The 27,945-nt window shown below is 44.7% G+C and overlaps 1 protein-coding gene across 1 annotated transcript in view; it reads left to right on the top strand.

Moving 5' to 3' along the window:
* The window catches only part of Tmem178b (transmembrane protein 178B), a 377,728-nt gene that overhangs the window by 225,495 nt on the left and 124,288 nt on the right, over nt 1-27,945 (top strand). The window lies entirely within an intron of this gene.

Genomic DNA, 27,945 nt, shown 5'->3' with positions numbered 1-27,945 from the left:
TAGCATCCAGTAGCACTTATCATATGTTGGGCATTGTGTTTATTAAGGAACTGTTACCCAGCATGCATTGCTCAGCTGGAAAGGCTGAGTGAGGAACATGATTCACAGTCTCTCAGTCTCAGCAGCTGGCTTGTCTTGCTGTGGTCCGTCTTATTTCCATCTCCTGCAGCCCAGTAAATGCCACATACTTGAAAGCTCAGCCTCATTGTATATCCTGAGATAACAGGGCTGCCTGACTTACCCACTCGTTCATCCACTGACTCACTCACTCATTCGGCACAGTGCCACCACAGCATTTGTGGAAATATTTGAGTGCCATCCTTTATTTCATCTCCAAAAGACCTGATGATAGAAAATATCTTATAACTGCCCTCCTTACCATTTCACAGAGAAGGAAACTAAGATGGGGAGAGGTTAAATAAAGTGCTTTTGGTACACAGCTAGCAAATAGTCTGGAAGTCTTGATAAATAGTCAATGGCCTATCTCAATCTCTAACCCTTAGTACCCCAACTTGTAAGTCAATTGGACCCTACCTGGCTATCCCCATGGGAGAGTCTTCTAGAGATGAGGATGCCTTTCACCTTGCTTCCTGTCCATCTGGGTCTGCTGTGATTGGAGGAACACCCTATTCAAGGCTGTTGGTGGGGCTTTGTCCCAGATGCTTGCTTCTCGTTTCTTTTCCAAGCATCAGCATCTGGAGGTGGGTATGGTTGAATGCCCAGCCCTGGTGAACTCCCAACCAACAAAGACACACCAGTGGCCATCAGCATTGCCATCTCTGTCCTTTAGTGGTCTGGGCATGTATTCTCAAGATGCTGGTAGATTGTCAAAGCAGCCTACTGTCCATGGTGTGGATATATCTTCTCTGGGTATCAGCACTGCACACTTAGTAGAGTGACAAGTATCTTTTGGTTGAGTGAGCTGCAATGCCTCCATGCAGTGCTAGTCACGGAGTCCAGATGTGAAAGAGACCAGACACCTAAAGAGGCTTTGTCAACTTAGGAGAGTACGGGCACAGTCATGCCATTGCCCCTGTACCTGCTAGAACTTGAATATGGATTGCTTCATGGGAGTAACACTGTCCTGACTGCCTGTTTTTTGTCTTAGAGACAATACAAGGGCCTCATGCAGCCCTACCCCAGGAAGAAGGCACTGTTCATATCAGATTTTTGGTAAAACACTCTTGAGTCATAGCAATAGTTTTCATCCCAGGGTGCTTGATGGAATCTCTTTTAAAATCAACTGTTAAAAAGACACTAGTTCCACAGCTCTGTCCCTGGGTTTCTGGTCTACTTGTCCAGCATTTTAAAGATGAAAGTTTTTCCTGGGTGGTTCTCATGTGCAGCCAGGGATGGAGGTACTCTGGAAAATCGTCTCATCCCTGGGGAACTGCAGGATACCAGGGGCACAGATGTGCTTCCCCGACCCTAGGAACCCAGTGCTTTTTCTCCTCGTGGCCTGAGTATATCCAGGAGCTCCTCATCTGTATACAATGTTCTGTTTCGTGTTGGGAAACAGCTGTTGGAAATCAATTTTGAAGCTTCCAGACTGTCTGGGCATCTGAAATGTTCCAGGTTGCAGGGCCAGACTGTTCACTTTGTGTGTTTCTCTACCTGCCCTGTCATTGAAGCTCAATAAATGTCACCTGTTATTTATGTTGTTATTAATAATGATAAGAATGACAAACAGCAATGCCAAGGAACATATTTTCGGTGTCAATCGGAGCTGCCGTGAGAGCACAGTTTGGGAGTGTGGGGTCAAAGAGCTTTGTTGAGTGCTGGGAAGGTGGCTTGGCAGCTAAAAATATTTGTTGTGCAAATACAAGGACCGGAATCTGAATTCACAGCACTCATGTAAAAATCCAGGCATGACCGCTGGCACATGTGTGGAGGTGGGGGTAAGGATGGGGAGAGACAGGGGTGCTGAAGCCAGCTTAGCTGAAAAATGGCAAGCTCCAGGTTTCCTGACTTAAGGGAATAAGATGGAAAGTTCTAGAGGATGACAAGTGATATCTTCTTCTAGCCTCTACATGTACACATGGTACACACACACACACACACACACACACACACACACACACACAAACACACACACACACACACACACACACACACACACACACACACACACACAGGATTTTGTGGAGGAAGAGGATTCTAGTAAGGTTGAGTAGCCTGGTGTAGCTCAGTAGTGAAACTCTTGCACGTGACATGTTAGGCACTGTCCTCAAAAGTCAGTCAATCAATCAGTCAATGCAATCAATCATCAGTCAGCGGCTCCATCCTTAAGGATGGGGTGAGTGTCAAGTGGTGAGAAGACCAGGCTGTTTTATGTGAACACACCCTTCCCCTAGTTTTCATACAATATTGCTCCACCCTTCACAGTCCTATGTGGTCTGGGCTAAGGAAATTGGAATCAGCAGATTAGCCTTTGGCTTTTTCCTTTTCTGGTCCTGAATTTTACAATTCTCCCTTGTACTTAGCCATCTCTGTCCACACTGCAGCCCTTGCTGTTAGGGGACTAGGTAAGTCTTCATTTGGAATTCTGAAGAGCAAGCTGCCAAATAGCTTCTGGAAGGCTGAAGTGCAACAGTTTGAATGCTGCTTTTTATGAGGTGTTAACTTTAGTCAGGCTCTCTGCAGGTAGCTAACCACTGGTCAAAGGTAAAGAGAAAGCTCTCAAAGAAATTCTGCTTAAAAGTCACTTGTGGTAGAAAATCCAATGCAGGATGAATAAAGGAAGCTAACATTTTTGAAAAATCCTCCTACCAAGATCGAATGATCTGTCTTATTCTTTTCTGTTTCTCATCTCTATCCTCACAGCCTCTGACCATTCACACAAGATGCATAGTAATAGGAGGTTCTGTAAAACACAGGAGATGCATTCATAGAAACATGCAGCGTTTTACACTGAGATAATATTACACTGACCTTTTTCAACCTTATTGGAATTATGATGATCCTTTCACAAAACCAAGTCAAGTCTGCATTATTTTTTTCTTTTTTTAAAATTTCTGCATTATTTAAAGAGCTGCATATTTTTATTTATGCAGTTTGTTTGTTTATACTTTGCACGTGTGTGTGTGTGTGTGTGTGTGTGTGTGTGTGTGTGTGTGTGTGTGCCAGAGGACAGCCTTGTGTATTATCTTCACAAATGTCTTTCAGATATTGGAGTTCACTGCTTAGGTTGACCTGACTGGCTAGCAAGACCCAGCGATCCTCTTGTCTTTGCCCCCCGACGCCCCGCCCCCCTGTCCTGGGATGACAATTGCATGCCACCATGCTAGGCATTTTTACATGAGTTTGAAGGATCAAAACTAGCCCCCATGCTTGTGAGGCAAGCTCTCTACTGAATGAGTCATCTTCCTGCTTCCCATGGTGAATTTTTAATTGCTCCATCATTAATTATCTGAGTAATTTTTGGTTCATAGACCTTTCAGCAGTTTATATTTTCTAAGTTATTTTTGATATTTCCTGGTAATTAAAAGCTTGAGTACTGGTCACTATACTCTCAGTGTTCACATAGTCAACAAGTGTTCACTACTGTACACTGAGCTAGATGCGATGCAGCCATTCGTTTGGGACTAAGTGATGAAAATCCCAAGTCCAAATTCTAATATGAGATAGAAAATCAACAAAACAACTAACTAACTAAAAGACAAAGCAGGTTGGGTTTTGATGAGTGTGCTAAGTAGAAAAAAAGGCAAAGCAAAACAAAAACAAAAACAAAGAAGTGTGGGGGTAGGTAGAAATTAGCATTTCTAAAAAGGAGCAAGGGCAGAGGTGTGTGTGTGTGTGTGTGTGTGTGTGTGTGTGTGTGTGTGTGTAATGCCTAGAAGTCATTTGAGGTAGACTGTGTAAGGGAGGTCACTGGGGATGACAGAAGAAGTCAGTTGACTCCTGGGAGCAGGAAAGCCACTGAAGATTTTATCTGGAAGAATGCTAAGTTTTAGTAGAAGGCTGAAGGCTGGACAGACTTGGACAGGGGGACAGAAGACTTTACTTTTAATGGGAGGTTTTAAAATACAATATATTTGATCATATTCTTTCCCCTCCCCCAACTCCTCCCAGATGACTCCAAACTCCCAACCCACCCAAGTTCGTCCTCCCTCCCTCCCTCCCTCCCTCCTTCTTCTTCTCTCTCTCTCTCTCTCTCTCTCTCTCTCTCTCTCTCTCTCTCTCTCTTTCTCTCTCAATCTCTCTCTTAAACAAAAGGCCAGCCTCTCCAAGAAAATCAAAACTAACCCTAATAAGGCAAAACTATACCAAAACAGAACAAAAAGTGCACCGCATAAAAACTTGGGCACCTGTATTTGTGTTGACCAATTATCCTCAGCCCTGTCTTAGAGTGTGGTTGGTATACCCAGCAACACTCCATAGGAGAAAACCTATTTTCTCTCCCAGCTGGTATCAATCATGAATGGCTTTTTGGTTAGGGGTGGGGCTTTGTGTCTGCTTCCTCCTCTCAGTGCTGAGATTTTCTCTGGTATGAGCCTGTGCATATTTTCTGTGTGCTGTCACAGTGTCTGTTAGTTCCTGTGTGTGTCCCTGACAGGAGGCTGTGTAAATATTCCAGATAGCAGAAAGTCATGGCTGGAGTCAGGTGATGTCAGACAGAAGGTAAGGAGTGTAGAACTTAGAAGGACTTAGACCCAACTAGAGTTATTGACAGAGGGAAGGTGGGGTGGGATTTTGATGGTGGGACATAGAGGGTAGGACAACTGAGGCTGGCTACTGTGAAGAGACATGGGATCATGCCTCTGACAGTGAACACAGTGGGCTGCGAAGATGTGGGGACTCATTCGTTTCCTGTTGATGGTGACACAGTTCCACAGGGTTGGTGATTTATGAAGAAAAGGGCTTTATTTTGTTTTTACGATTGTTTGGAGTTGAGTGGCTGCTTCTGGTGATGACCCTGTTTGTTGGCAGTGTCCTGGGGGTGGTGCTGGGCACCCCCTGGTGAGAGACAGAGTATGCACACATGTGAGTGTGGTCGCTATTCTCTATCTGTTCTTGTTTCAACAGCAAGAATTCAATCATGAGGCCTCTGCCTGGACGACGGCTTCCTCTAGATACTGTCACGTTCCAAAGGTCTCATTGTAGAGCGCCACATTCACATGACGCATCTGTCGTCTTAATCCTTTACAATGGGGACTGAACACCAGCGTGAGATATGGGTGGGACAAGCCATGTCCAAGGTGTATCTGGAGGGGCTGCAGAAGCTGCGTTTCAGGTTTGATGATGTGTGAGACACAGCACATCTTCAAGATTGCTCTTGACAGCTGCATCTCATTTAAGGCACAGGCTGGCTGGCTCCCAGGTTTGAGGGACACAACTGTTCGATGTTAGGGGGTTTCCTCATCATAGTTTTAAAGCAGAATATATCATCTCTTTCAAGAATCATTTGCTTTTTTTTTTTTTTGGTGTGTGCACACATCTTGTTTTAGCCATAAATCTGTTTACTATAAATGACATTTTTGGTTGGCTGTCTCAGCCGATTTTTCACAGCTATGTATTCTGTGTAAAAACAGGCCTTTTGTGTCTGAAACCACCAGCACCTTTTAGCAGTCCCCCCACCCCCATTGAAGTCATAATCTGCTTTTTTGTGACAGCATAGTGGTTGCTCTGGGAAATGATTAGGATGTCACAATTAGGATTAGGATGCCAGGTGGAAAAGAGCTAGTGTGAGGGACAGATGGTCATTCTCTCAGAAGCAAGGGAAAAAGAATCCTTGCCTCCTTGCCATGCTCACAGAGATAAGAGGAGGAGGCCAGGCAAGTGTAGGAGCTATAAATAGAACTGTTTCTGAGGAGACTGCTTTCCTCAAGACTTCATTAGGCATCAGAAAGCCCTTTGCACTTAGCAATTAAAGACACTGATTTGCCTATGCAGTATTATGAGCTTGAAGAAGGAAAGCCAAAGTCGCATTCTTATTGAACAGATGCAGGTAAAATGCCTGAGAAAACTCTAAATGGGCTCTATAAATCTCAAGTGGTTCCACCATCTCCAGATTATAAAAGCATCTTGAGGATAAAATGTTCCCAGCATTTCTGTGTTAACTCCTTCTTGTCATGTTAGTGTTGCCATCTTTGTCTGCCCATCTAGGTGTTGCCTATCCACAAGAAGGGCATTGCTAGGACCACGGAAAAAGCTTTGCTCATCTGCCCACTATCCCAGATGACAGTGGCATCTCTGTTTGTTTGCCCCTGTGGAGACTGGGCTTCTGGTCTGGCTTTGTTAGTGTTATACTTAAGACTGCTGAACTGGCAGGACCCAAATAAGGCAAAACCAGCCCTCGAGTCTTGGGAAGCCCACAGGAATCTTTTTCTATACTCTGAGTCCATAGTCTCGAACCTTGACAAACCACATGAGAAGTGCCTTTCTCCGTCTCTCCCAAGGGGCCTGTGATCAAGCCAAGCAGCTTTTCCACTTGGGTGTTTGGATTCGGGTACAAGCCTTTGATTAGTCATGGAAGACTGCCCAGAAAAATAATGTTAGCCTCTCTGGGAACTCAGTTGTAGATAAACCTAATACCTTGAAGGTTATTCCTAAGGATGACCAAGGAATTCTTCTTCTTACGTCCCAGACACCTTTGCTAACCCAAGGAAACTGTAGGCAGAAGTTCACAACCCCCCTCTGATCCTTCCACAAACACTCCCTGTTTTTGTAATACCCAGTCTTGGTTTTTTTTTTTTTTTGTTTGTTTGTTTTGTTTTTTTTTTGGTTTTGTTTTTCACTTGCTGGATTTGTCTAGAATGCATTCTGGGTCCTAAGTCTATAGCAGTCAACAAAGGGACTATATATTTGTATTTATATATCAATACAATGGATAAAAGTCTCTTGAGTAGAAACTCAGATAATTTGCTTTCTTTTTCATTTTTAATCTTGCTTTCTTATGTTCCTTAAATCAAACATTCATTACCTGAACTAGAGAAGCATAAGAAAAGAAGGAAAAAATATCATCCATGGTTCATTTCTTGAGACTAATAAACAGTGACAAATGCTCCTTGTAATGCAGTATGGTTTGAAGATGAATTTGTATTTTATCAGTCATGGTGACATTCCAGAGGCATCTGGATGGAAAAAGACCCAGGCACATGCTGGGTACGTTACCTGATCAGGCTTTGGCTGTTGCTTGTAGTACGCATGAGCAGATGCTTTGCAGTAATTCAGGCCTCCTGAATTACTTTGTCTTTAGATTAGGAATACTGTCTCTAAGCTAGGGCTTTGCAAATGTGGCCCACAAAGCACACGCTGTTTGTGTAAACAGTTGTGTTAGGACACAGCCATGCCCACTCATTTCCGTAGCACTCGTGGCTGTTTGCACGCTAATATAGAACTGAGTATAACGGAAACAGTTTGGACCTCAAAGCTTAGAGTATTTACCACCCAACCCTTTACAGACAGACTAAGCCTGTGGGAAGCCTGAAGTAGCTCCACCCAGTAGCATTTCTGTGGAACAATGGACAGCTCCTTGTGCTGCTGGTCAGTAGGCTCCCTGAAAATAAGCACATCTGGAAACAAACACATCTGGAAATAAGCACACCCAGCTTTTATCTGAGAGACAAACTCGGGTCCCTGGGCTCGTGCAGCAAACACTTTACCTACGGAGGCATCTCCTCAGGCCATGAACCTCCTTCTTATTTTTAGAGACGTGTTAGATTCACAGCGAATGTAAGTAGAAAATGCATAGGGTTCCTGCATAACATACACAGCCTCTCCCACTACTAGCTTTTCTCACTCCTGAAGTACATCTGTTAAAACAAATGGACCTTCATTGGCAAGTATTTAGCACTCAACACTTGTAGTTTATTATGTGGTTTACTCTTGGTATTGGACCTTCTATAGATTTTGACAAATACACTCTAATCTAACTCATTCTAATCTCTTTTAAGAGAGGTAAAAGAAAAAAGATAAGGTACATGTTGCAGTTTGTATGTGTCTCCAAAGCTTCTGTATTGGAATCTTGATCCCCAGGGAGGAAATGGTGGGACGTGGACTTTTCAGAGCTGTTTAGGTCATGAGAGTTTTGCCCTCCTGAGTGTGTTAATGTTATAATCTCAGAAGCAGTTCCTTATGGATGGCCACATTCAAGCCCCTCCCCTCTCCCTTGCCTTCTGTTTGCCCTTTCCCCATGGGCAGAAAGCTCTTACACACGCTAGGCTCTGGGCGTTGAGCTTCATAGCTTGTCTATATAGTTTTCGGGTTGTTTGTTTGTAAATTACCCAGTTGGTGGTGCTTTGTTATAGCAGGACAGAACAAACATGGACAATGTGTAACAACCTTTAGCCTGCGATGCCAAGATAAAGCTCACTGTGACACGTAAGGTCGCACATGAAGGTGGGGTTTAGAGGCTGGAGGTGAGAAGGCAGCTTGCAGACTGGGTGGGGAGGTAGTGGAAGAACAGAGGAGAGTGCATAAATACATGGATTTGCTTTACCATTGTGTGAGCCTCTTTTTCACTTCTGAAAGCTGGAAGGTGGGCAGGTGAGCATGTTGGACATGAGCTCCATTGCTCAGCTGTCTTCTTCTTATTGCTGGCAGCTGGGCTTTAAAAAGATGGGATATGGGCGTCTCCTGTGTAGCTCAGGTGCTTCCAGGAATTACCAGAGAATGGTGGTGGCAATGCCAACAGCTAGCCTGCTTCTCCTAGGAAGGCCTGTCACCCAGGGATGATTCCTGTTCTACTGGCACTTGCCAAACTGTTTTTAAAACCAAGTGTGTGTTCAATGCTGCTCACCATAAACAGTGCCATTAGCTTGTAGATTTTTTTCCCTTTGGACATAGCCTCTTCGAGATAGTCTTTAAGATATGCAGTTTATCATGAGGTCACCATTTGAGGAGACTGGCTCTAATAGTTTCATCTTTTAAAGGAAGCCATGTTTGCTTTACTCAGAGCTTCTGATGTTGGTAGTGATCTAATGACCTGTACCCCTTTCACCTCATCCTTCCTGATATCTCATTAATGCATCATAATAGAAGGACATTGTGAGATGCTCAGTGTCCTTCAGGAATGATCTGAGGCTTTGTTTTATCACTACTGGAGATTCTGGGGCTTTGTTCCTCAATAACTCTAATGCATCCTCAAGAAATCAGGTGGAGGCAAAATAAGACTCATGCAGGAGATAGGAGATTTGTTCTGTAAAACCTGGATCACTTAACTTGCACTATGCCATTCTCCCCCCGCCCCCTTGAAGCCTATTCAACCTAAACTATGGAAATAATAACTGAGCCAGAAGGTTGCTAAGCCAAAGTAACTCTAGTTGAGGCAATTCGTGAATCAGCACCATATCCGTATGCTATAAACCACGAGTAATTATAATAGAACTCTGAGTGAGAGGTGCTAATGCTTTGGAGGGACACCAAGCTGAGCTATCCTTGGCTTCCTCGTGAGTTCTGGGGGGCACAGACCCAAAGTACTCTCTGCTGCAGATCGGTAGCCAACTCTCCTAGAATGTCGAACCCTCCAAGGGTGATGAGGTACAAACAAAGAGGCAGTGATGCATCCCAACTGGACTATACACCATTCAAAACCTTGTTCTAAGGCCTCAAATTGAGTACCCATTTCCCTTTCCTAGATGGGGAAGGAAAGATTGGGGTCACTTTTGTGCCAGAAGCTGCAATATTAATCTTTCCTCTGGGAACCGTGTTTCCTGTGGAGGAATAGGTGTCATAACAGGTGTGGTGGAGGAGAATTCCAGCTAAGATTTTTGTTGTTGTTGTTCCAAATTTCACACTAGTGGAATCTTATGTCTTCTACCTCTGTTTTGATGGAAGACTGTTGGGACTGTGAAACACAGCCTTTTCTAGGAGTAAGAGAAGCAAATGAGCTTCTTTCTGCTCTTACTGGAGGAGAGGCTGAAAATTTGAGGGATGAGGAGTTTCAAATCCACTGAAACTAGATAGTGTGATAGGAAAAGCTCGGGTCCAAGACAAGATATCTGAGCCATTAAACATAGGATTAGGCCCCCCTGCGTTCTCTGCCTCTAGCAGGAACCAAAAGAGAATTGTGCCTGAGTTTGTCTGAGTCCTCACCCTCTTGTTGGTAGATGGTCCTGGCTTCACCCTCTCCTGAATCCTGCTGCATCCCCAGCACGAGGTTTGCAGTCTGCCTAGGAGAAGAGGTTAAAATTGTTGTCATGAATCTTCTTTGACATGCACCCAAGAGTGCTGGCCCCTGTCACTTACCATCCCCAGGTTAAATGATCCAGGGCAAGGGTGCTTTCTTTTTCTCTTCCTCTAAGAAAGCCTTAGCTCCTTGGCCTGCAAAGGTTTCTGGAGGCCAGAATATGATCGTTAGACTTCCATATCCTTCTCAGCACATGTGGGATTCACAGAGGTCCCGTGCTTGGAGACACAGGGAATTGATTAATAGAATCATAGCATAGGGCTTGCACGTCACTCTGATAGCTGTGCTCCTTCCCAGATTGGTCTTCTTTATTTAATATGTCGCCCTTTAATCTCTGTCTTTGGCTTTATTATCTCCTGTGCCCTTCATGTGAAGAGGCAGAAAGAGTGTTTGAGGAATTGACAGTGAATATAAAATTCTTCAAGATGGGAACCACATGCCACTTCCCCTCCAACCAGTTCAACTCAATGCCTCCCAAGAAAATTTCTGGAGTTTTATTCAAATGTACTGCGGTCAAAGAGTGGAGTGACAGCACCCTGTACCCACCCCTGATCAGCCCTACCAGGATGCTGGCAGGTAGCAATGTCTCTCTGGACAGAACCTCAGGCACCTTCCATGGAAGACAAAAACAAGAGCCTGGACCCTGGTTACCTAGACATCATCATTTATCAATTTACAGAAGACTCTAGAAGCCGTCAGACATGCTATTGAACCACTGTATCAAATCATTGCCCTAGTCAAGGCAGTAGAACTGCCCTTTATTTTTATCCCAGGAGACATTACAACATATTCATGTGAAATCCTTTTTTTCCCCTCGGTGCCTTTGCCCAAAGGAATTGAAGAGCCAGTTGTATTAAATGGCTAGTGTATCAGCTATGAAACATTTACAGCATATTTTATAATAGCCACTACAAATGTGTTGGTGAAAGAAAATCAACCCATGGCCCAGAAACCCTTGGCAAGTCTCCTTTATACAAGTTGCACAGTCTGTTCTGCCCCATTAATCTGACAAGCATCAAGTGAACTGCCTTAATCAGGGAGCTGATAAAAGAACAGAGGAGGCATGAGGGGACGTGATCTCAGCACACAAGAGCTTAAAACACTGTTTGGGGAGAGCAAATTCGCCCAAACAGGAAAACTCATCAGGAAGCATTATCACACAGACTAACTCCTAGAGTACACAGAGAATCAGTGCTGGCTGAAGGCGCTCATGAGAGCTGCTGCCAGAGAGATGCACATGGCCTTCCCTACCCGGGGTGGGGAAGGTGGGCTGAGCTCACCACGAAAGCTAAGGAGTTTAGACCCTACAGATGGTTTTTTAAAGTTGATAGGAACACGACCATATTTTTCAGAAAGCTCATACTGGCTGCTGGATGGTGATTAACAGGGGAATGTGTGTGAGGGGCTGGTCTTAACACAGTCAGGAAGGGAAGATTGGAGTGCACACAGAAAGAAATGGATGTTGTTCAGGGGGAAGGTCTCCAATGGGTAACCCTAAGAGGATTTGAGAGAAAGAATAATGACTTATGTCCTCATAGGATCTCCCAAGGCTCCTGGTTTGGTTACGTATCGGAGGCAGAAGGAGGGACTGTTGCATTAATCTAGGGGAGGGATGACAAGCCTTGACTAGGCAAGCAGTGGTCGAGAGTTCAGTAGGTGATGAAATTCTGACCTCAGTCTGAAGATTCAGCCAATAGAATTTGCTCACATACTCGCTGTGAGGTATGGACAAACAACTAAGGCTGACTCCAAGGCCACATCCACAGAGATGAAGATGGCAGAATGGACTGAATTTATAGAGGAAGGGTTGGATGCGTGAGAGTCTGAGATGTCTATTGGTTATCCCAGGGGAGGTATTAAGTAGGCAAAAGGATTGCAAGTGTGAGGCAGCGACTGGAGGCATAAATTCGGGAGTCTGTGACACACAGCTAGTTTTAAAAACCACAGACCAGACGCTATCAGCAAGGGAGCAAACGCAAGTAGAAATGGCGAGAGCTGCGCTGAGTCCTGGAGCTCATAAATGCTAAAAGGTCAAGGAAATGAGGAAACAACAGGTAACCAGATGGATCCTCTGGTCTGTGATTCAGCAGAAAAACCCAACAGTGGAAGCCGTGCAAGCAAACCAGTGTAGGAGCTAGGGGCTGTGGCAAATGCTCTTGATGGGGAAAGAGAAAAGAGACAGAGGGGTTGTTTTGAACTTAGTGGCCCAAATGCAACACTGTTTCATAAGATCAGTTTGGGGGGAGTAGAAGAAGCAAACCCATGAATGTCCTGGTTTCAGAAAGAAGCAGAGGAGACATTGGCTATAGCCACTACAATGAGAAACTCTGCTGAAAGCAAAGGAGAGAAATGGGGAGGGGCGTTGGGAAGCGGGGAGGGACCAAGAAAAGCATTGGTATTTGATGAACAGCGTTTCAGTGCTGATGCTATGGGGAGGAGGGGCTGCGAACTGCATGTTTAACAGTAGGATGAGCTGTTCAGGGCCAGTTATCCTAGGGTACCTCCGGGGCAGACCTTCAGGGCTCTGTATCCTTCAGCACCTCCTAGTTTTGTCTTTTCCCTGAGGCTGTATCCTCTGGGTCAGCTTTTCTCCTGTTCTCAGGACACTTACCTGTGCATCCCAGGGCAGGGGCGTGGCCTCCTGGCCGTGGCTTTCCATGTGCACAGCTCTGGCCTCCAGATACATGCATCCAAGTGAGGCCTGACTTGTGCTTCTGAGTGATATATGTTGAGTAGCAAGATCTAAAACCCTCTTTCAGGTCTCCCGGTGTAGTTTCGTTCATTAGCACAAGGTTTAGGTGTGAATTGCTTATCCCATATTCCAAATATCTTCAAGCTCATTCTTCTAATTACCCAAACTATACATTAGATTATTAAAAATGAGAGGGAGTCAAGCAAGCGAAGTGCCTGCTCTACAGGTATGAGGGCTGGAGTTTGCTCCCCAGCTTCCACATAAAAACAAATGTGGGTATTTGAAAAATCTCAGACACTAACTAAATTGAGTAAAAGACAACAAAGAACCAAACCTCTGGCTCCGTATGGATTAGGGGATAGGGTTAAAAAACAACAACACAAAGAACTTGGGAGGTGGGGCGGCAGAGGCAGGTGAGGACCTGGGGTTTGCTGAGTAGCCAGCATAGCTGAGTGAGAGATCAGTCCCAGAAAACAAGGTGGGTGGCTCTTGTGGAAAGGCACTGTGGCTGAGCAGCTGTCTTTACACATGCACACACACACACACACACACACACACACACACACACACACACACACACACACTCCCTCCCACAAATTAGAAAATGCCCATGAACAGGACTAAGGTGTGAGTCAGTGGCAGAATGCTTGTTTAGTCCAATCAAGGCCCTGGGTGTAATGCCCAGTACAGCAAAGTAAGTGGAGGAAGGGGAGGAAAAAGGGAAGCTTCTCTGTAGGCCACCACCTTCATCTAGTGGTTGCTAGCATTGCTCACGTATGTACTTACACGTGTATATGACCATGCACTCTGTGTCCGAGTATTCTGTTCATTAAGACCAACCTTTGTCCCCGGTAGCTGTGTCACCCACAGTACATCTTCCTGGAGGCTTTTGTCCTCTTTGTACACAGGTCCCTTTACTCTGTGTTCCTTCCGTTCCTCTCAAAGAAGTATCATCAATTTAGAGATGCGGTGGTGTTGCGTAATTGTCCATGAACGTTTTTCAAGCATTTCTTCTGGACATTGTTTTCATGTTTTAGAGAACACCAGCACAAGTGCAGGAATATTGACACTTGGGTTGCCCAGAGAATAGTGGCGTGAAATGAAGATCAATTTGTCACCTGCCTGCAGCTCCATCCTTCTTCACAAAGCCACCCCCACTGTCCATGTCACCTACAGTATGCAAAGTGGCAGGGTTCCTCAGCATATCTCTCCCCACCTTGTCCTGTGTGTTGGTTCAGTCACCTACTAGGCAGCCTATTTGGCATTTTGAGAGCTAATGTGCTCTGCTTCTTCTTTGGCACACCAAGAACGCTTGGGTGAGGGATAGTCGCCCCCCCCCCATTCGATTTGAATCCAGCACTTTTGGAAAATGCGCAAGCTCCTTTATCTTCATAGCCTCCCCACTTGCTTTCATTTCTGTTTCCCGTAGGTCAGCAGCTGCTAGAGGAGGCTCAGATTAACACCCTTTCCGCCACTCCAGATCCCAGTGGCTTTCCAGTTAAATATCCAGCTATGAAATTGTACGCTGTTGAAAGCGGCATTAGACATGAACATTGCTATGGCTCAATCGAACATTAGCTGGCGGCCCTCGGCCAGCCTGGGATTACTCATGATTCATGTAAGTGTCGAGGTTTCCATTTTCCACCCTCGCTGCTTCCCCAGCCTCAGCCTTTTGTCATAGCCAAGCACAGCTACTTTAGGAACATAATTCCCTTCCTGGTTTTAGCAGTCTCTTATTTGGCTTTTCTACAGATGAAACCAAATTGTGCCCACACAATCATTAGCGAGTGTGGGGATTGTTAGGAGCCGAATATTTATTGCACACCCACAAGTTTTTAGGTGCTATGCAAAGCACAATTGCCAGGGGGATTGCTTTTGTCTAAGATGCCAGAGGAAGTTAATTAGCAGCTGAGAGAAATGTTCTCCTTGCATTGTGACCTCCCGACCGTGCCGTACAGGGCAGAAAGGGTACACTGTGTGAGAGGAGGCTCCAGAGCTTCCTCACACTGACCCGAATGCACCGTGGAAAGAGAATGCACCGTGGAAAGAGAATTCTATCCTTGTTCTGGAAGTCTTCTCAGGAAGAGCCAAATTCATGGGGAGGAGACTCCATAGCCATCCTCCATTGTCAGCCTCAATCCACACAGCCATGGGCTAGAAGTTAGGGAAGGGCTTCTGTAGATCTGTGGATAGGATTTCCTCAGGACCAGCCTGAGATACAGAACAGGCCTTCCCTCAAGCTGATATGCACTAGAGAGTAGCGCTAATTAATTTTCTCATTGTTGTGACTAAATGCCCACTAGAAGCCACTAGGGGAACAGGAACCTGTTTTAGCTCCTGGTTTCAAGGGAGGAATGGCGTGGCAGCCGGGACTCCATCCCTGGTGGTAGGAGTTTGTGGTCTGACTTGTTACATGCTCATGGATCAGCAAGTAGAGACCTTAGGATGGGACCAGGCAGAGTATAACCTCCTGGCCCTACCCTTGCTTTCCACACAGCAGCTGTTCTCACCCTTGCTAATGCTGGGACCCTTTAATACAGTTCCTCGTGTTGTGGTGACCCCCAACCATAAAATTATTTGTTGCTCCTTCACAATGGTAATTTTGCTTCTGTTACGAATCACGATATAAATAGTTTTGGAGATAGAGATTTGCCAAGGAGGTCACAGCCCCATAGGCTGAGAACCTCTGAGCTGGGGCAGGAGCATTCAGCCACATGAGCCTGTGAGGGTATGTGATCTTGGGTCTATCACAGGCCATCACGGAGTCTTGATTTCCTCATCCGAAAAATAGGCGTATTGTCATGGCCGTGCAATTTAGAGGCCAAGTGTATCAAGAGCCTGCTATCCTGTGTTGACACACAGGAGGCATGGCTCTTGCCGGTCTCGACTCAGTGTGTGCTGCTCAGGCATGCATCTTCAGGATGTGAAGACGATGACTCTGAGGGACCGTCCACCACAGGCAAAGTAAAAAAGCCCTGGTGAACAGCAGGCAGAGAAATAGTATGACTGCGTTTGAGTGTGTGAAGATCTAGAAGAAAATAATAAGATGTGCATGGCAGTAGAGGGGGTGGCCTAGTAAAGAAAACCATTAGAAATATCCATGGCTGTCCTTGCTTTCCCGCCTCCCCCACTATCTGGAGGTCACCATTGCACGAGCCTTCTTTTCCTTCCAAATCCACAGCAAAGCCTCTAAGAAATGCACGTACTTGGCATTCAGAGGCATGTGCGCACCAGGTCCTATAGGAGAGCACTTGATGCAGGTAATTAAAAGTGTCAGCTCCTTATCCAGGAGAGGTTTCTATTAAATTATGTACAGTAAATATTTTTGCAAGTTGGAGCTCTGAAGAAGACTTATTGATCTGTGGCGTGCTGCCAGACAGCTGGTAAAGATGTGGAAAATGGTTCTCAGTCCAGGGCAGGTCCTAGGAGGGGTGAGAAACAAAACCATCTGAAGGATCTTTTGTTCCACCTGCCTCTGCCTCCTCTGATGTGCCTGCAGCTTCTCCCTCAGGGCTGTGGAATCAATAGCAAACAGTGGCATAAACTGCTTGGTTTGTGCCGCCTAGGTGATTCTGATCCAAGGCATGTCAACACAGTCGATATTCTGGGTGGCCAAGAAGGAGTCCCACGTGAGGGAGAAGAAGTGATGTCAGGACACTAAATAAGGTCCGAAACACTTGGAGGGGACACACCTCTGCTGAGGGGTAGGCGGAAAGGATGAGGCTTTCCTGACATTAAGCTCTGTCCCTGCTTCAAAAGCCCACAGCCTGTGTATGCTGAGGTCACTACAATCCCCTATCAGTCCCACCCAGTGGCCAGAACTCATGGCTGCCTACCCCCCTGCCCCCAATCTCAGCACCAGTGCTGGGGTTCTGCCCTGGAGTATTCTCTGGAAATGTTGTAATCTGCTGGGCCTCGAGAACAGAGGTGGGAGGTGAGGCCAGCTGGGATTGGATCTCTTCTGGTGCTTTTGTTTGCATCCTACTGGATAGGTCCAATACAGGGAACCATGGGGGATTGCTGAGAGGCTCCCAGGTGCCTCTTCCCTGAAATCCTAGCCACGATTCCCTGCGTATGGTCTACATCCCTCGAGGTCGCTATGGTAATATTCCCAGTTTCTAGAACACGCCCTGGAGCATGACAGGGCTCAGCAAATAGTGAACAATATTCCTTCCTACTGAATCTTGATTCCTTACTCTAAGGTTCTCAGGGCCAAAGCAGAAAAAACAATGAAGAGAAGACCATCTTGGTACTGGGAAGTTCCATAACTCACTGTATTGAGCTGTGCTCAGGACTTGGCATCTAGGGGCATCCTGTCATTTGAAAACTTCTGACAGCTTGGGCTAGAGGACAGAAGGAGCCACAGATAGGCACAGGTGGTCCAGAAGCAACCTGAAGTCAGAAAACAAAGCCAGCAGCTGGCCCTTACCCTCTTTCCATCCTAGTCTCTGTCTCATGTTCCTGGAAGCCCCTTCAGCCTCCTTCCTTCTCTGCAGTGGTCTTAGCACCACCATGGGGATCTGGTATGGATTGAGGCAGATCATGGGTCCCCTCCCCCCACCCCACTCTCTTTCATCCTGCTTCCTGGCACTTTTCAGATTGGTGGCTTATTTGCACCTTCAGTGCATATGAAAGAGCAATGGAAAGGATCCCAGAAATAGACAGGTTTGTAGCTCATTAGTGACCTATGTCTGGCAAGAGAAGCTCACGAATGCAGTGGTAACACCGTACATGGAAAGGAGCTGCCAGTTCCCCCCTTTAAACCTCGCATGGCCTCACCTCTTCCCCGTTAGCACCGTAGGACAAGGTCTTGTCTGCATTCTGAAGTGTGTGTAGTAGATCCATGGCTATGTCAAGCAGGCTTGGCATTTTGAGCATCCTAGGTAAATCAGAGAGAAAGCTGCAACTCTCACATGTGTGTGGAGGATGGAGAGTGCATGGTATGTGTAAGTGGGGTTTGTATGTGTGCATGTGAATAGTGTGGGTTTATGTGGTATAAACTTCCTTTTCTGTGATGTATGTACTTATGTCTCTCTCGTATGGTGTGTGCATTATATGTGTGTGTAGACTATACATATATATGTTATGTGTCTCTGGTGTGTGTATATGGTGTGTGTGTGTGTGTGTGTGCGCGCGCGCGCGTGTGCGCGCGGTATGCCTCTTCCCCTTTTCTGTACCTATGTGTATGTGTGGACTTGTTCCAAAACCAAATCCTCTCTCTCTTTTTCTGTCTTCGTGCTGGGGAAACTTTCTGCTTTTCCTCCCACAGTCTCTGGGAGAAGGCAGGCTGCTCTGTGCTTGACGTTTAGCTCCCTGCAGGGAGCCGTTCCCTGGCTGTTTAAAGAAGGCTTTATGCTTTGCAGCTTTAGATCATTTCACATGATGAAACATCGTCTCGCTACTGACAATTGTAATTTAAAATGTTTGACGGTCTCTTCAGCTGAAAAAGAGTAATCATCTCTTGCCATAGGCAGACTTGGAGAGTTGCTGTTCCCAAGCAGAGCTCCCTGAGTCTGGCTGGCCTGGCTGGCCCGGCTCTGGGTCTTCTTGGGGTTTGTGATGGCCTTGGAGGCTCTTCCCATTTGTTCCCACTCCTCTCTGGAGCTGCTACCCACCTCCCTGGAGTTCCTCCGCTTGTGTCCTTCACACCATTTGCATCCCTGCATTCACACTGGGGTTTGAATCCAAGCTTGCCTGCTTCCCTGGATTCACCGTGCCATAGGAAGTACTAAATTTAGAGCTAGTCATGCCTACCTGTTAGGGACACTGTGGTTTCTAGAGCCAGTGTTGGAAAGTCCATAGCACAAAGATTGGTTGAGTTAATCCCAATTTTAGTGTCAGAATTAGGTCCAGAGCACAGTGTATTTCAAACATAATGTCAATTTCACCCATGTATCATTTTATTATACTCTTCTGTTGAATGGATAACGTTTTCTATACTCTTGTTATCATTATTTCTTATGTCATCACCGCCATCAGCAGCACCATCACTACTGTTTCAACACTAATAACTCCATCACCATCATTATCACCACCGCAATCTTCACGCCCACTGTCACCACTATCTCCTTTATCACTATTTCTGCCATCCTCATGGCCATTATTATCATTATCAGCACTACCACTTTTATCACCACCATCAACACCGCCTTCATTCCCACCATCACCGTCATCTTCACCACTACTCCTACTTTTATCACCACTGTCATCATCACCTCCGTCACCTCTATCACCACTGTCACCATCATGACTACCATCAACACCTTCATTGTCGCCTTTAACATTACTATCAGCAACACTGTTACCATCACCACCGCCACCGTCATTACTACTTCTATCAACTCTACCATCTTTATCACCACTCACCATGACCTACGTCACCACAGTCACCATTACCACTACCTTCACCACTACATTATTACCACTGTTTCCTTCATCACCACCATCATCACTACCATCACCGCTACCACCTTCATCACCACCATCATCACTAACATGGTTTCCACTTTTCCTTCATCACCACCATCATCACTGCCACCACCACTATCATGATCATCACCATGACCAAAACCCTGTTTTTATTTTAAAGTAAAAACAAGAAAGTCATTAAAGTTACTTCCAAGAACTGTTAGAAATGATTACATGTTACCTTATTATAAAACCTCTGTAAGATATTCAAATATCATTTGTCTCATTTCTTAATATTAATAGCTTCATTTTATAGATGATAAATTTAAGTCTCAGAGATGCTTATGCACAGTAATGTATCCAAGGTCACAGAGTTAATAAGTAGTGAAAAATCATATTTCTACACATTTAGCTACAGCTTTCCGATTATGTATGTATGTGCTACTCTGTCTCTGTCTCTCTGTGTGTATCTATGTAGATCAATGCTTATTTTTGATATTTTGATGAAGAAGTCATAGCGTCTGTTTATCCCATTGAAAGCAATGTAAACAATAGGGGAAGAAAATCCAGAAGGTACAATAAGGTAGCTTAACATTTTTATTTTTTATATTTACTTATTTTGTTATTTTATGTGTGTGAGTTTTGCCTGCATGTATGCCTGTGAACCACATGTGGAAGTCAGAAGAGAGTGCTTAAAAAAAAAAAAAAAGAGGGTTTCAGATACCCTGGGACTAGAGTTTCAGATGATTGTGAACCATCACTCAGGTGTTGGAAATTGAACCCAGTCCTCTGCAAGAGTAACAAGTGCTCTCGACCACTGCACTCCTTTCCAGCCCATGGTTTGAGGTTTTAAACAGTGAGATTATTTTTTAAATTGTGACCAGAATCAATTGAGCAATAGAGGTATAAGACAGGGGAAGGGCAATCCATTTTGGTCATAAGGCTGTTAAAACCTTCACTACTAACCCATTTTGTTTAAAATTGCTTATATTGGGGAGAATTTTAATGTAAATTAGTCAATTATATAATTGAACTTTCAACCTTTTCTTTTATTCACTCTCAACTTTGTTTTCTTTCCTGGGAATCAAAGAAGCACATTAAAATAATCTTTGCTGCTCGAGTCGTAAGCACACTTATTCTGGCCAGAAACATCTCATTAAGATGGTTAGATGTGAACACCCAACACCCTAGAGTTCCTGTCCTCAGCTTGACATTGGCAGGTGAGGGAAGGAAGTTGGGGTAATGCCTATCTTACCTTATTTAGAACAAAAAGAAAGAAAAGTCCCGGCTCAGTGGTTCCAGGCGTCAGTGCCACATTGCCTGTCAGGTCTGGACTGCTTAGCCTGGTGAGTGAGTTCATGTGTTTGATGTGCTGTGAAGATGCAGGGAGAACAGTGGTTGAAATATCTCAGTGGCCAACGACTGGGCCACGTGGTTATATGGAAGACGGTGTGCGCTGGGGGTGCTGAGGGTTGCCCCCATCAATCTACCTCTCATAGCCGTCAGAACAACTGTGGGCTGGTCAGTGATGACATGGCTCTTTTAAAGGTCACACTATTTATTATTTTAGGAAATAAGGTCTTAGAAAACAATTTGCTCTGGATGCATTCCTCCCTCCATTTACAAATCAAAGTGAGGGGCAACCTCCATTAAATGCATACTCAGAAACATGAGGCTTTCCTTGGGAGAGGTGTGTGTGTGTGTGTGTGTGTGTGTGTGTGCACCCACATGTATTTGAGTATGTATGTGTGTGCACTTGTACATGTTTTGTTTGTGTGTGTGGGGGTTAGGGTTTCTCTTTCTGTGATAAAACACCATATTGGGAAGGAGGTTTATTTCAGCTTATAGTTCTCCCTCACAGTCTATCATCAAAGAAAGTCACAGCAGGAACCCACTCAAACAGGACAGGAACCTGGAGGCAGGAATTCAAACAGAAGCCACAGAGGAGTGTTGCTTACTGGCTAGCTCCTCATGGTTTGCTCAACCTGCCTTCTTATAGCACCCAGGTCTCCCAGCCCTGGGATGGTACAGCCCACAGTGAGCTTGGCCCTCACAAATGTCTCATCAATCAGGAAAATGTCCTACAAATTTGCCTACAATCCATCCAATGGAGGCATTTTCTTTATTAAGATTCTTTCTTCCCAGATGATCCTTGTTTATGGCAAGTTGACATAAAAACTATCAAGTATACGGGGTGTGTGTGTGTGTGTGTTTACAATTTAATGTGTAAATATGTATTATAAATGCCTGAGAAGATGAGTCTAAAGCTCAGGTCTGGGACATTTAAACACATAACTCACAGACAGGATGGATGCAAAAGGTAGCAAGAAACAGCTACCTTGCTGCTGGAGTAAGTTGAGATTTCAGAAGTCAGGCTCTGCAGAAGTCCAGAAAAACCAGGACTGTACTTGATCAAGATCTAATAAAGAGGATTACAATGAGCAAAGGAGATCGAAAATATAGGGTGTTCAAGCTGTTGCTTGTTCCAATGTGAAAGCAAACAGAAAGGCAAGATGATGATGATGATGATGATTATTATTATTACTATTATTATTTTTGGTTTTTTGAGACAGGGTTTCTCTGTGTAGCCTTGGCTGTCCTGAACTCACTCTGTAGACCAGGCTGGCCTCGAACTCACAGTGATCCGCCTGCCTCTGCCTCCCGAGTGCTGGGATAAGATTTTCTTGTCTTGTTTTTCTTGGGAGAGAAAGTCTGAACACAGAGAGTAAGTGATCTCTTACCCTATTCCAAAGCTATCTGGGATCATGGCAGATATAGGTGGAGGGAGAAAGTCAGGGAAACACTGCCCAGCTGCAGGCTGCCATTTGAGTGGACAGACTCGTGCTGGGCAACAATTGCAAAACATTTGCTGTCAACCTGGCCAGAAGCCAAAGAGTGGCACATTTGACTGTCAGTAGTATGTAGGGCAAGTTGGAAAAGATTATCTTGTCATACTGGATTAAGACCAGGATCAAATTAAAACATAATTATCATTAGGTATGATTTGATGAAAGGGGGAAAAAGAATAATAGCCCCCTTCCCTGTGTTCCTCTACCTAAATGCCTGAAGCCTTTGAGCACGTTACCTAACAGCCAAAGGAACTTTACACACGTGATTAGAGTGAGTTCAAGATGCTACACCATTGGCTTTGATGATGGAAGATGGGGCTATGAACCAGGGACCACACACACTTTCTTGGAGTTGTAACAAGGCAGAGAAATAGATACAAACTCCTAATGGGATCCACTCTGGCCACCACTTTGACACTAATATCTGCCCAGTGAGACCCTGAGGGGACAATTGAGACCTCTGAATCTGTGTGGTAATAAATAGTGCTGTTTCAAACAATACGTTTGTGAGTTTTCAATCATAGCAACAATAGGAGGCTAACACACATACTCATTTCTTTGAAATATATTTTTTCTTTTATCAGCTTGGCCTAGAAATTGTGTCTATAAATCCTGTTATTATAATCTGGTTTGTGTAATATATTAATAGCCTAGTACTTAGATAAAGATTGAAGTCTGAGGTAGGAGTGAAGGTCTGCCTTAGTCTCAACCTCAAACCACCTGTGTCTGCATGTCTCAGAGGAGGAGCTGGATTGTGGCCATACTACCGTCTGTGGCTGACACAGTTTTTGAACTTGTGAGGAGAGCAGCGGCCACACTGGTAGATGATGGTCATGCGACACATTTTTACTCTTAGTAAACCGAAAGCAAGCAGCATGTCTCTACATGGGATTGTACCTACTAGTTTGGTGGGCTATCGACGGCTCGCGTACACATTTCATGAGCGTGATACCCTTTTAGGAAACAGTTTCTGCCCCTCCCATGGACCCCTAGAGTAGTGTGGGATGTTAGTTCTGCAAGATCATTTGATGTTCTTACATTTTCAATATCTTATTCATCACGTGTCTGTATCCCTATCAACTACGTCCCTTAGCATGGAACTTACACTGCTTTTTTCTCCCAGCTCAGAAACAAAGGTATGCTCTTAAAAAAAAAAAAAAAAAAAGATATTTAGAGGAAAAAATAATCATATGAGACCAAAGCCTGGAGACATGAACACCTTCATGACATCCCCCATCTAAGCACAGAGGAGAAGGCAGGGGTCTCCCTCACCCAGAGCTGTTTTTGACTCCATTTGGAGTCCTCTGCACAAGCTAAAGGGAAGGATGCAAAGTACTTGCTGGGTTTTGTTGCTATGGCAACTGGCAGAGACAAAAGGCCACAAAAATGAAGGAATAAGATGACATCTAAGGATTTAAAAAACAAAACAAAATAAAATGGGTTTCTCTTTCTTCCTTCCCCCACATTGCTTTACTGCAGCTTGGTAAATGCTGTGGTTTGCTGGGTCACTGCAGGGTGGGGGAAGGGGGCCTGAGGGAGGTAAAAGACAGGGTCTTAGCTTTTCTCTTGTCACCCTTTCTAGCTGCTTAATCCAATTAAGAATTTTCTCTTTGAATTTCTTCTAGCCACACCCTTCAGGAAAACAGCATCTAGCCACATGCCCTGATGGTAGCATAGCAATCTCTGTTCCTCTCTAAGGAGAACATGTGGCCACTAGGATCACATTGAGGATCACTGCTTGCCTTTTTGTGTGTTTGTTTGAGTTTTTGAGACAGAGACTCTCTCCGTTTGTAGATGCAGGCAAGCCGGGAACTCATTATTATAGCACAAGCTGGCCTTGAAATCATAGTAACCAAGCCTCTTTTGTCAAACTCCTAAATGATAGGATCCCTCATGCCTGGCTTCTGTCTGCCTTCTGACTCGGGTAATTTCCTTCAGACTCCCAAGCACCAAGGAGTAGCTGCCCACAATGGCTGGAAAGTTGCATCAGGGACTGGAAATGTTCATATCTAGTGATCCAGTGGTTCAGATCATTGCTGTTTAGGGGAATTGGTCCTGAATTTCAAACTCTTTTAAACTAAGAAAACAAACACAGTCCAGCAAGTCCTCTGTCTTGAAATGCTCCCAAAGCCCCCACTGCTTTAGTTACATTCCACCTTGACCTTAAGCTCTTCCTTACACTTAGGTTCCCAGGGACTTTTTTCCATCACTAATTTGTCTTGACTCCTCCAGGGTCTCATGGTGGGAACTTACAAATTATAACAAAACACAAAATACAAGCTGGAGATCTTTCTCTTTCATTGGTTCCAACCTCCTGCTGTGGGATGAGTGAATCATTAACCAGTTCTCAAGAGGACCACTTAGGCTGGGAGAGTTGACATCCCTTATTAAACACGCATATGTAAAATGTCTTAGTTACAGAGGCCACCCCCAGACCTTCTGAGTGGGACCTGTCGTCGGATAGGCCTAAGGAAGAAGCTCATTTTCTACTTGAATCAAGCTCACTTCTTCGGGCCTTGCACTCAGGATGGTGTTTGAGGCTCTGTTAGTTCAGCTGGCTGCCCGTTCGTGAGTTGACAAAGAATCTATTTGGTTAACTATAAGTAAATGTTTCTCTCCCAGCTAATGGAAAGAACAAACTTAACATCCACTTTAAACAAATTTCAGAAATGCACCCACATAGACACACACAGGGATACAAATATAGACACAAATACACACATATAGACACACACATACGCATACATACACAGACACACACAGACACACAGACATACACAGAGACAGACATAAACACAGATACACATATAGACATACACATATACAGACACACGCAGAGACAGACATAGACACAAACACACACACAGACACACACAGGGATACAGACATAGACACTGACACACACATAGATACACATACATACTCACAGACAGATACACACATACAGACACACACAGAGACACATATAGACACACACATATACATACTCACAGACAGACACACACAGAGACATAGGCATAGACACAGACACACACATATAGATGCATACATACACATACACAGACAGACAGACAGACACACAGGTACAGACATATAGACACACACATACACACACACACACACAGACATAGGCACAGACACACACATATAGGCACACACATACACATACATACACAGATACACACATGTAGACACACACACACACACACACACACATACACACAACTCAAAGGCATGACTCAATCTATTCTGTTTTTTTTTTCCATTTGAATTTCTGTAGCCAGTGAGGTGTGAAACTCTCTGACCTATCTCATGGTGTGTCAGCCTTCAGTTTCTCTCAGCTTGATCGACAACTCTGCCCACCGCTGGTCGGCTCTTCATGCTGTGTTTTACTGATATCTGTTCTGACGGAATGCCAACTTCCTGTCATGATTTTGTTTTTCATTGTCCAGGCCTAGCCGCTCCTCTTAAGCACATCTTAAACCCTCAATTTGCCAACTGAAGCTGTATCAGTCTGACCCACGGGGCTTGCTAAAGCACAGATGGTAGGGTCTGCTCCCAGGGTTGTGATTCATAGATTCTGGGCTGAGACCCAAGAATGTGTGTTTATAACAAGCTCCTGGATGGCGCTCATGCTGCTGGTCCAGGAACAACACTTTAAGAGGTGATGCCCTGGGCTTTACCCGCATCACTAGAGCATGTGGACCCGATTTATCCGTGGACCTCTGACCCTGGTAATGCATCTGATGAAGACATGCACAGCAAACGAAACAAGCCTCCTCTGTGTTCTAGGACTGGTCTTGAGATTTTTGACTTGCTGTTTTCCCAAACCAGAAAGGCCCCAAGAGAGGCCTACGGTTGGCACACCCTGTATTCGTGGCTTTACATTTACAACAGCAGAACAGGAGGCTACGCTGGTGACCTAGATCTTTACCTTTCAACAGCAGCTCAGGCCAGAATCAAGCTCATCACGGGACATAGATGGGATGGGAGGACTTTCTTGAGCCTCTGTGCTCCTTCTGGTTTGCACGTTAACGGCAACACCAAGGCTTGTTGCTCTAGTCTCTGGGAGCATCTTTTAATATGTAGGGCCTATGCTTTTTTGGCTTCTGAGTCTCAAGCCTCCTTAAAGCCTGAGCTAAAATAACTTGTTCATATTACAAAAGCAAGAGCAGCTGTGAGTGTGGCAAATGCAAAAGTACAGAATAGGTTGGCTGTTTTGCAGAGCAAAACACTGAGGGCAAGGGAGTGATGATGTCATTTGATGCTGGTCATAGATGTAGAGACATTGGCCTCAGGTCTCTGGTTGTAAGGCCTAAGTCAGAGTTGCTACAAGTCTGTCAGTCACCAAACTCTCCTTCAGACAGCATTTTAAAGACCTGGCTTCAAATTCTGATGTCTAATGAAGACTTATGATAAATGTCTGGCATATTTTAGGCATTTCTCTCACTTTGAAATATTTTTTTTAAACGAGAAATTTAAGATTGTTTAAAGCCATGGGTTTTACTCATTTATTTTTAGCAAAAAGACCCCCTATGTGGACAGCTAAAATATAAAGCAATAAAGATGGACTCAGAAGGCTAGCACCCTGTCTCAAAACCCTAGAAATGCAGAAGACAGTTTGGAAGTCCATGGAGAATCTTCGATTTCCTGACCTGAGTGTTATGGCTCTGGCACGAGCCTCACTGGCCTCAGCTGTAAGGTTACAGAGACAAACAAGGCCCTCCCTCCAATGTCTCTCTCTTGAGGATCCATTACTTAACTCATGAACTTGAACTAATACATAACAAAACTTAGTAAAGAAAAAAAACCTCTGCTTTTATGAGGAGATTAAAACCAGTCATTATACATGTGCCATGAAAATGCCACCACTGTGCCCTTTTTTCATGTGGGTTCTGGGAATGAATAGAAAATGCTTCTTGCTTGCACTTTACCGATTGATCCATCTCCCCTACATTTATTCATTTATCTTAATAATTTATAATATATTTTATAATTTATTTACCTTAATAGTAAAGGCCCCTTACTAACATAGATAAGACTAAACCCTCAGAAAACCTGAGAGTGGTGTGGTGTGGGGTGTGGCATGGGGTGGGGTGGGGAGACTAAAGACTGAGGAGCAACAAAAAAACTGTTCACAACAAATTTTTGAAGTTCTTCACTGACCCAGGGTTAGCACCAGGCTTTCTTCTCTCCTGGTTTACGTAAATCTCCATGGTCTGTCTCCCTGTGGCTCCCTATTCCTCTTTCTAGTCCTTTCTCTTCTCTGTCTTCCCTCCCCTTCCACTTCCTGTCCTCTGCTGCTTCCTCTTCCTGCCTCCTCTCTCCTCCACTCTTGCCAACGGCAAAGCTCACTGACATGAAATGCGTATGTAATGAACGTGACCCCACGACAAACTACGGTTTCAAAATTTTATTTCCAAAGGTCAGAATCTATAAGGACAGAACCTTTAAAAAGGACATTCATGCCGGGCATTGCTGATGCACACCTTTAATTCCAGCACTCAGGAGGCAGAGGCAGGCCGATCTCTGTAAGTTCGAGGCTAGCCTGGTCTACGAAGTGAGTCCAGGACAGCCAAGGATACACAGAGAGACCCTGTCTTGAAAAACCAAAACCAAAACAAAACAATAAACAAAAAGGACACTCCCTAGAGGGTTAGGAAGAATATAAACAGGTTCCGCATTTAGCAAAAGTATGCTGTTAGTATGACGTTCGTATGCCATTTGTGTGCCCTTGCTTCCTTATGAGGTTTCCACCAGTGACATCATTTTACCTTGTTTTGTCTTGGTCATACCTAAACCGTTGCTTTCTCCATAGTAGGTTGTTTTTATTTGCTGATTTTTGTTTACTTCCAAGTTGTGCAGCT

Source organism: Acomys russatus, chromosome 10 (genome assembly GCF_903995435.1).
Source record: "Acomys russatus chromosome 10, mAcoRus1.1, whole genome shotgun sequence".
Classification (NCBI taxonomy): domain Eukaryota; kingdom Metazoa; phylum Chordata; class Mammalia; order Rodentia; family Muridae; genus Acomys; species Acomys russatus.
This window is presented reverse-complemented; position numbering and strand designations above follow the sequence as displayed.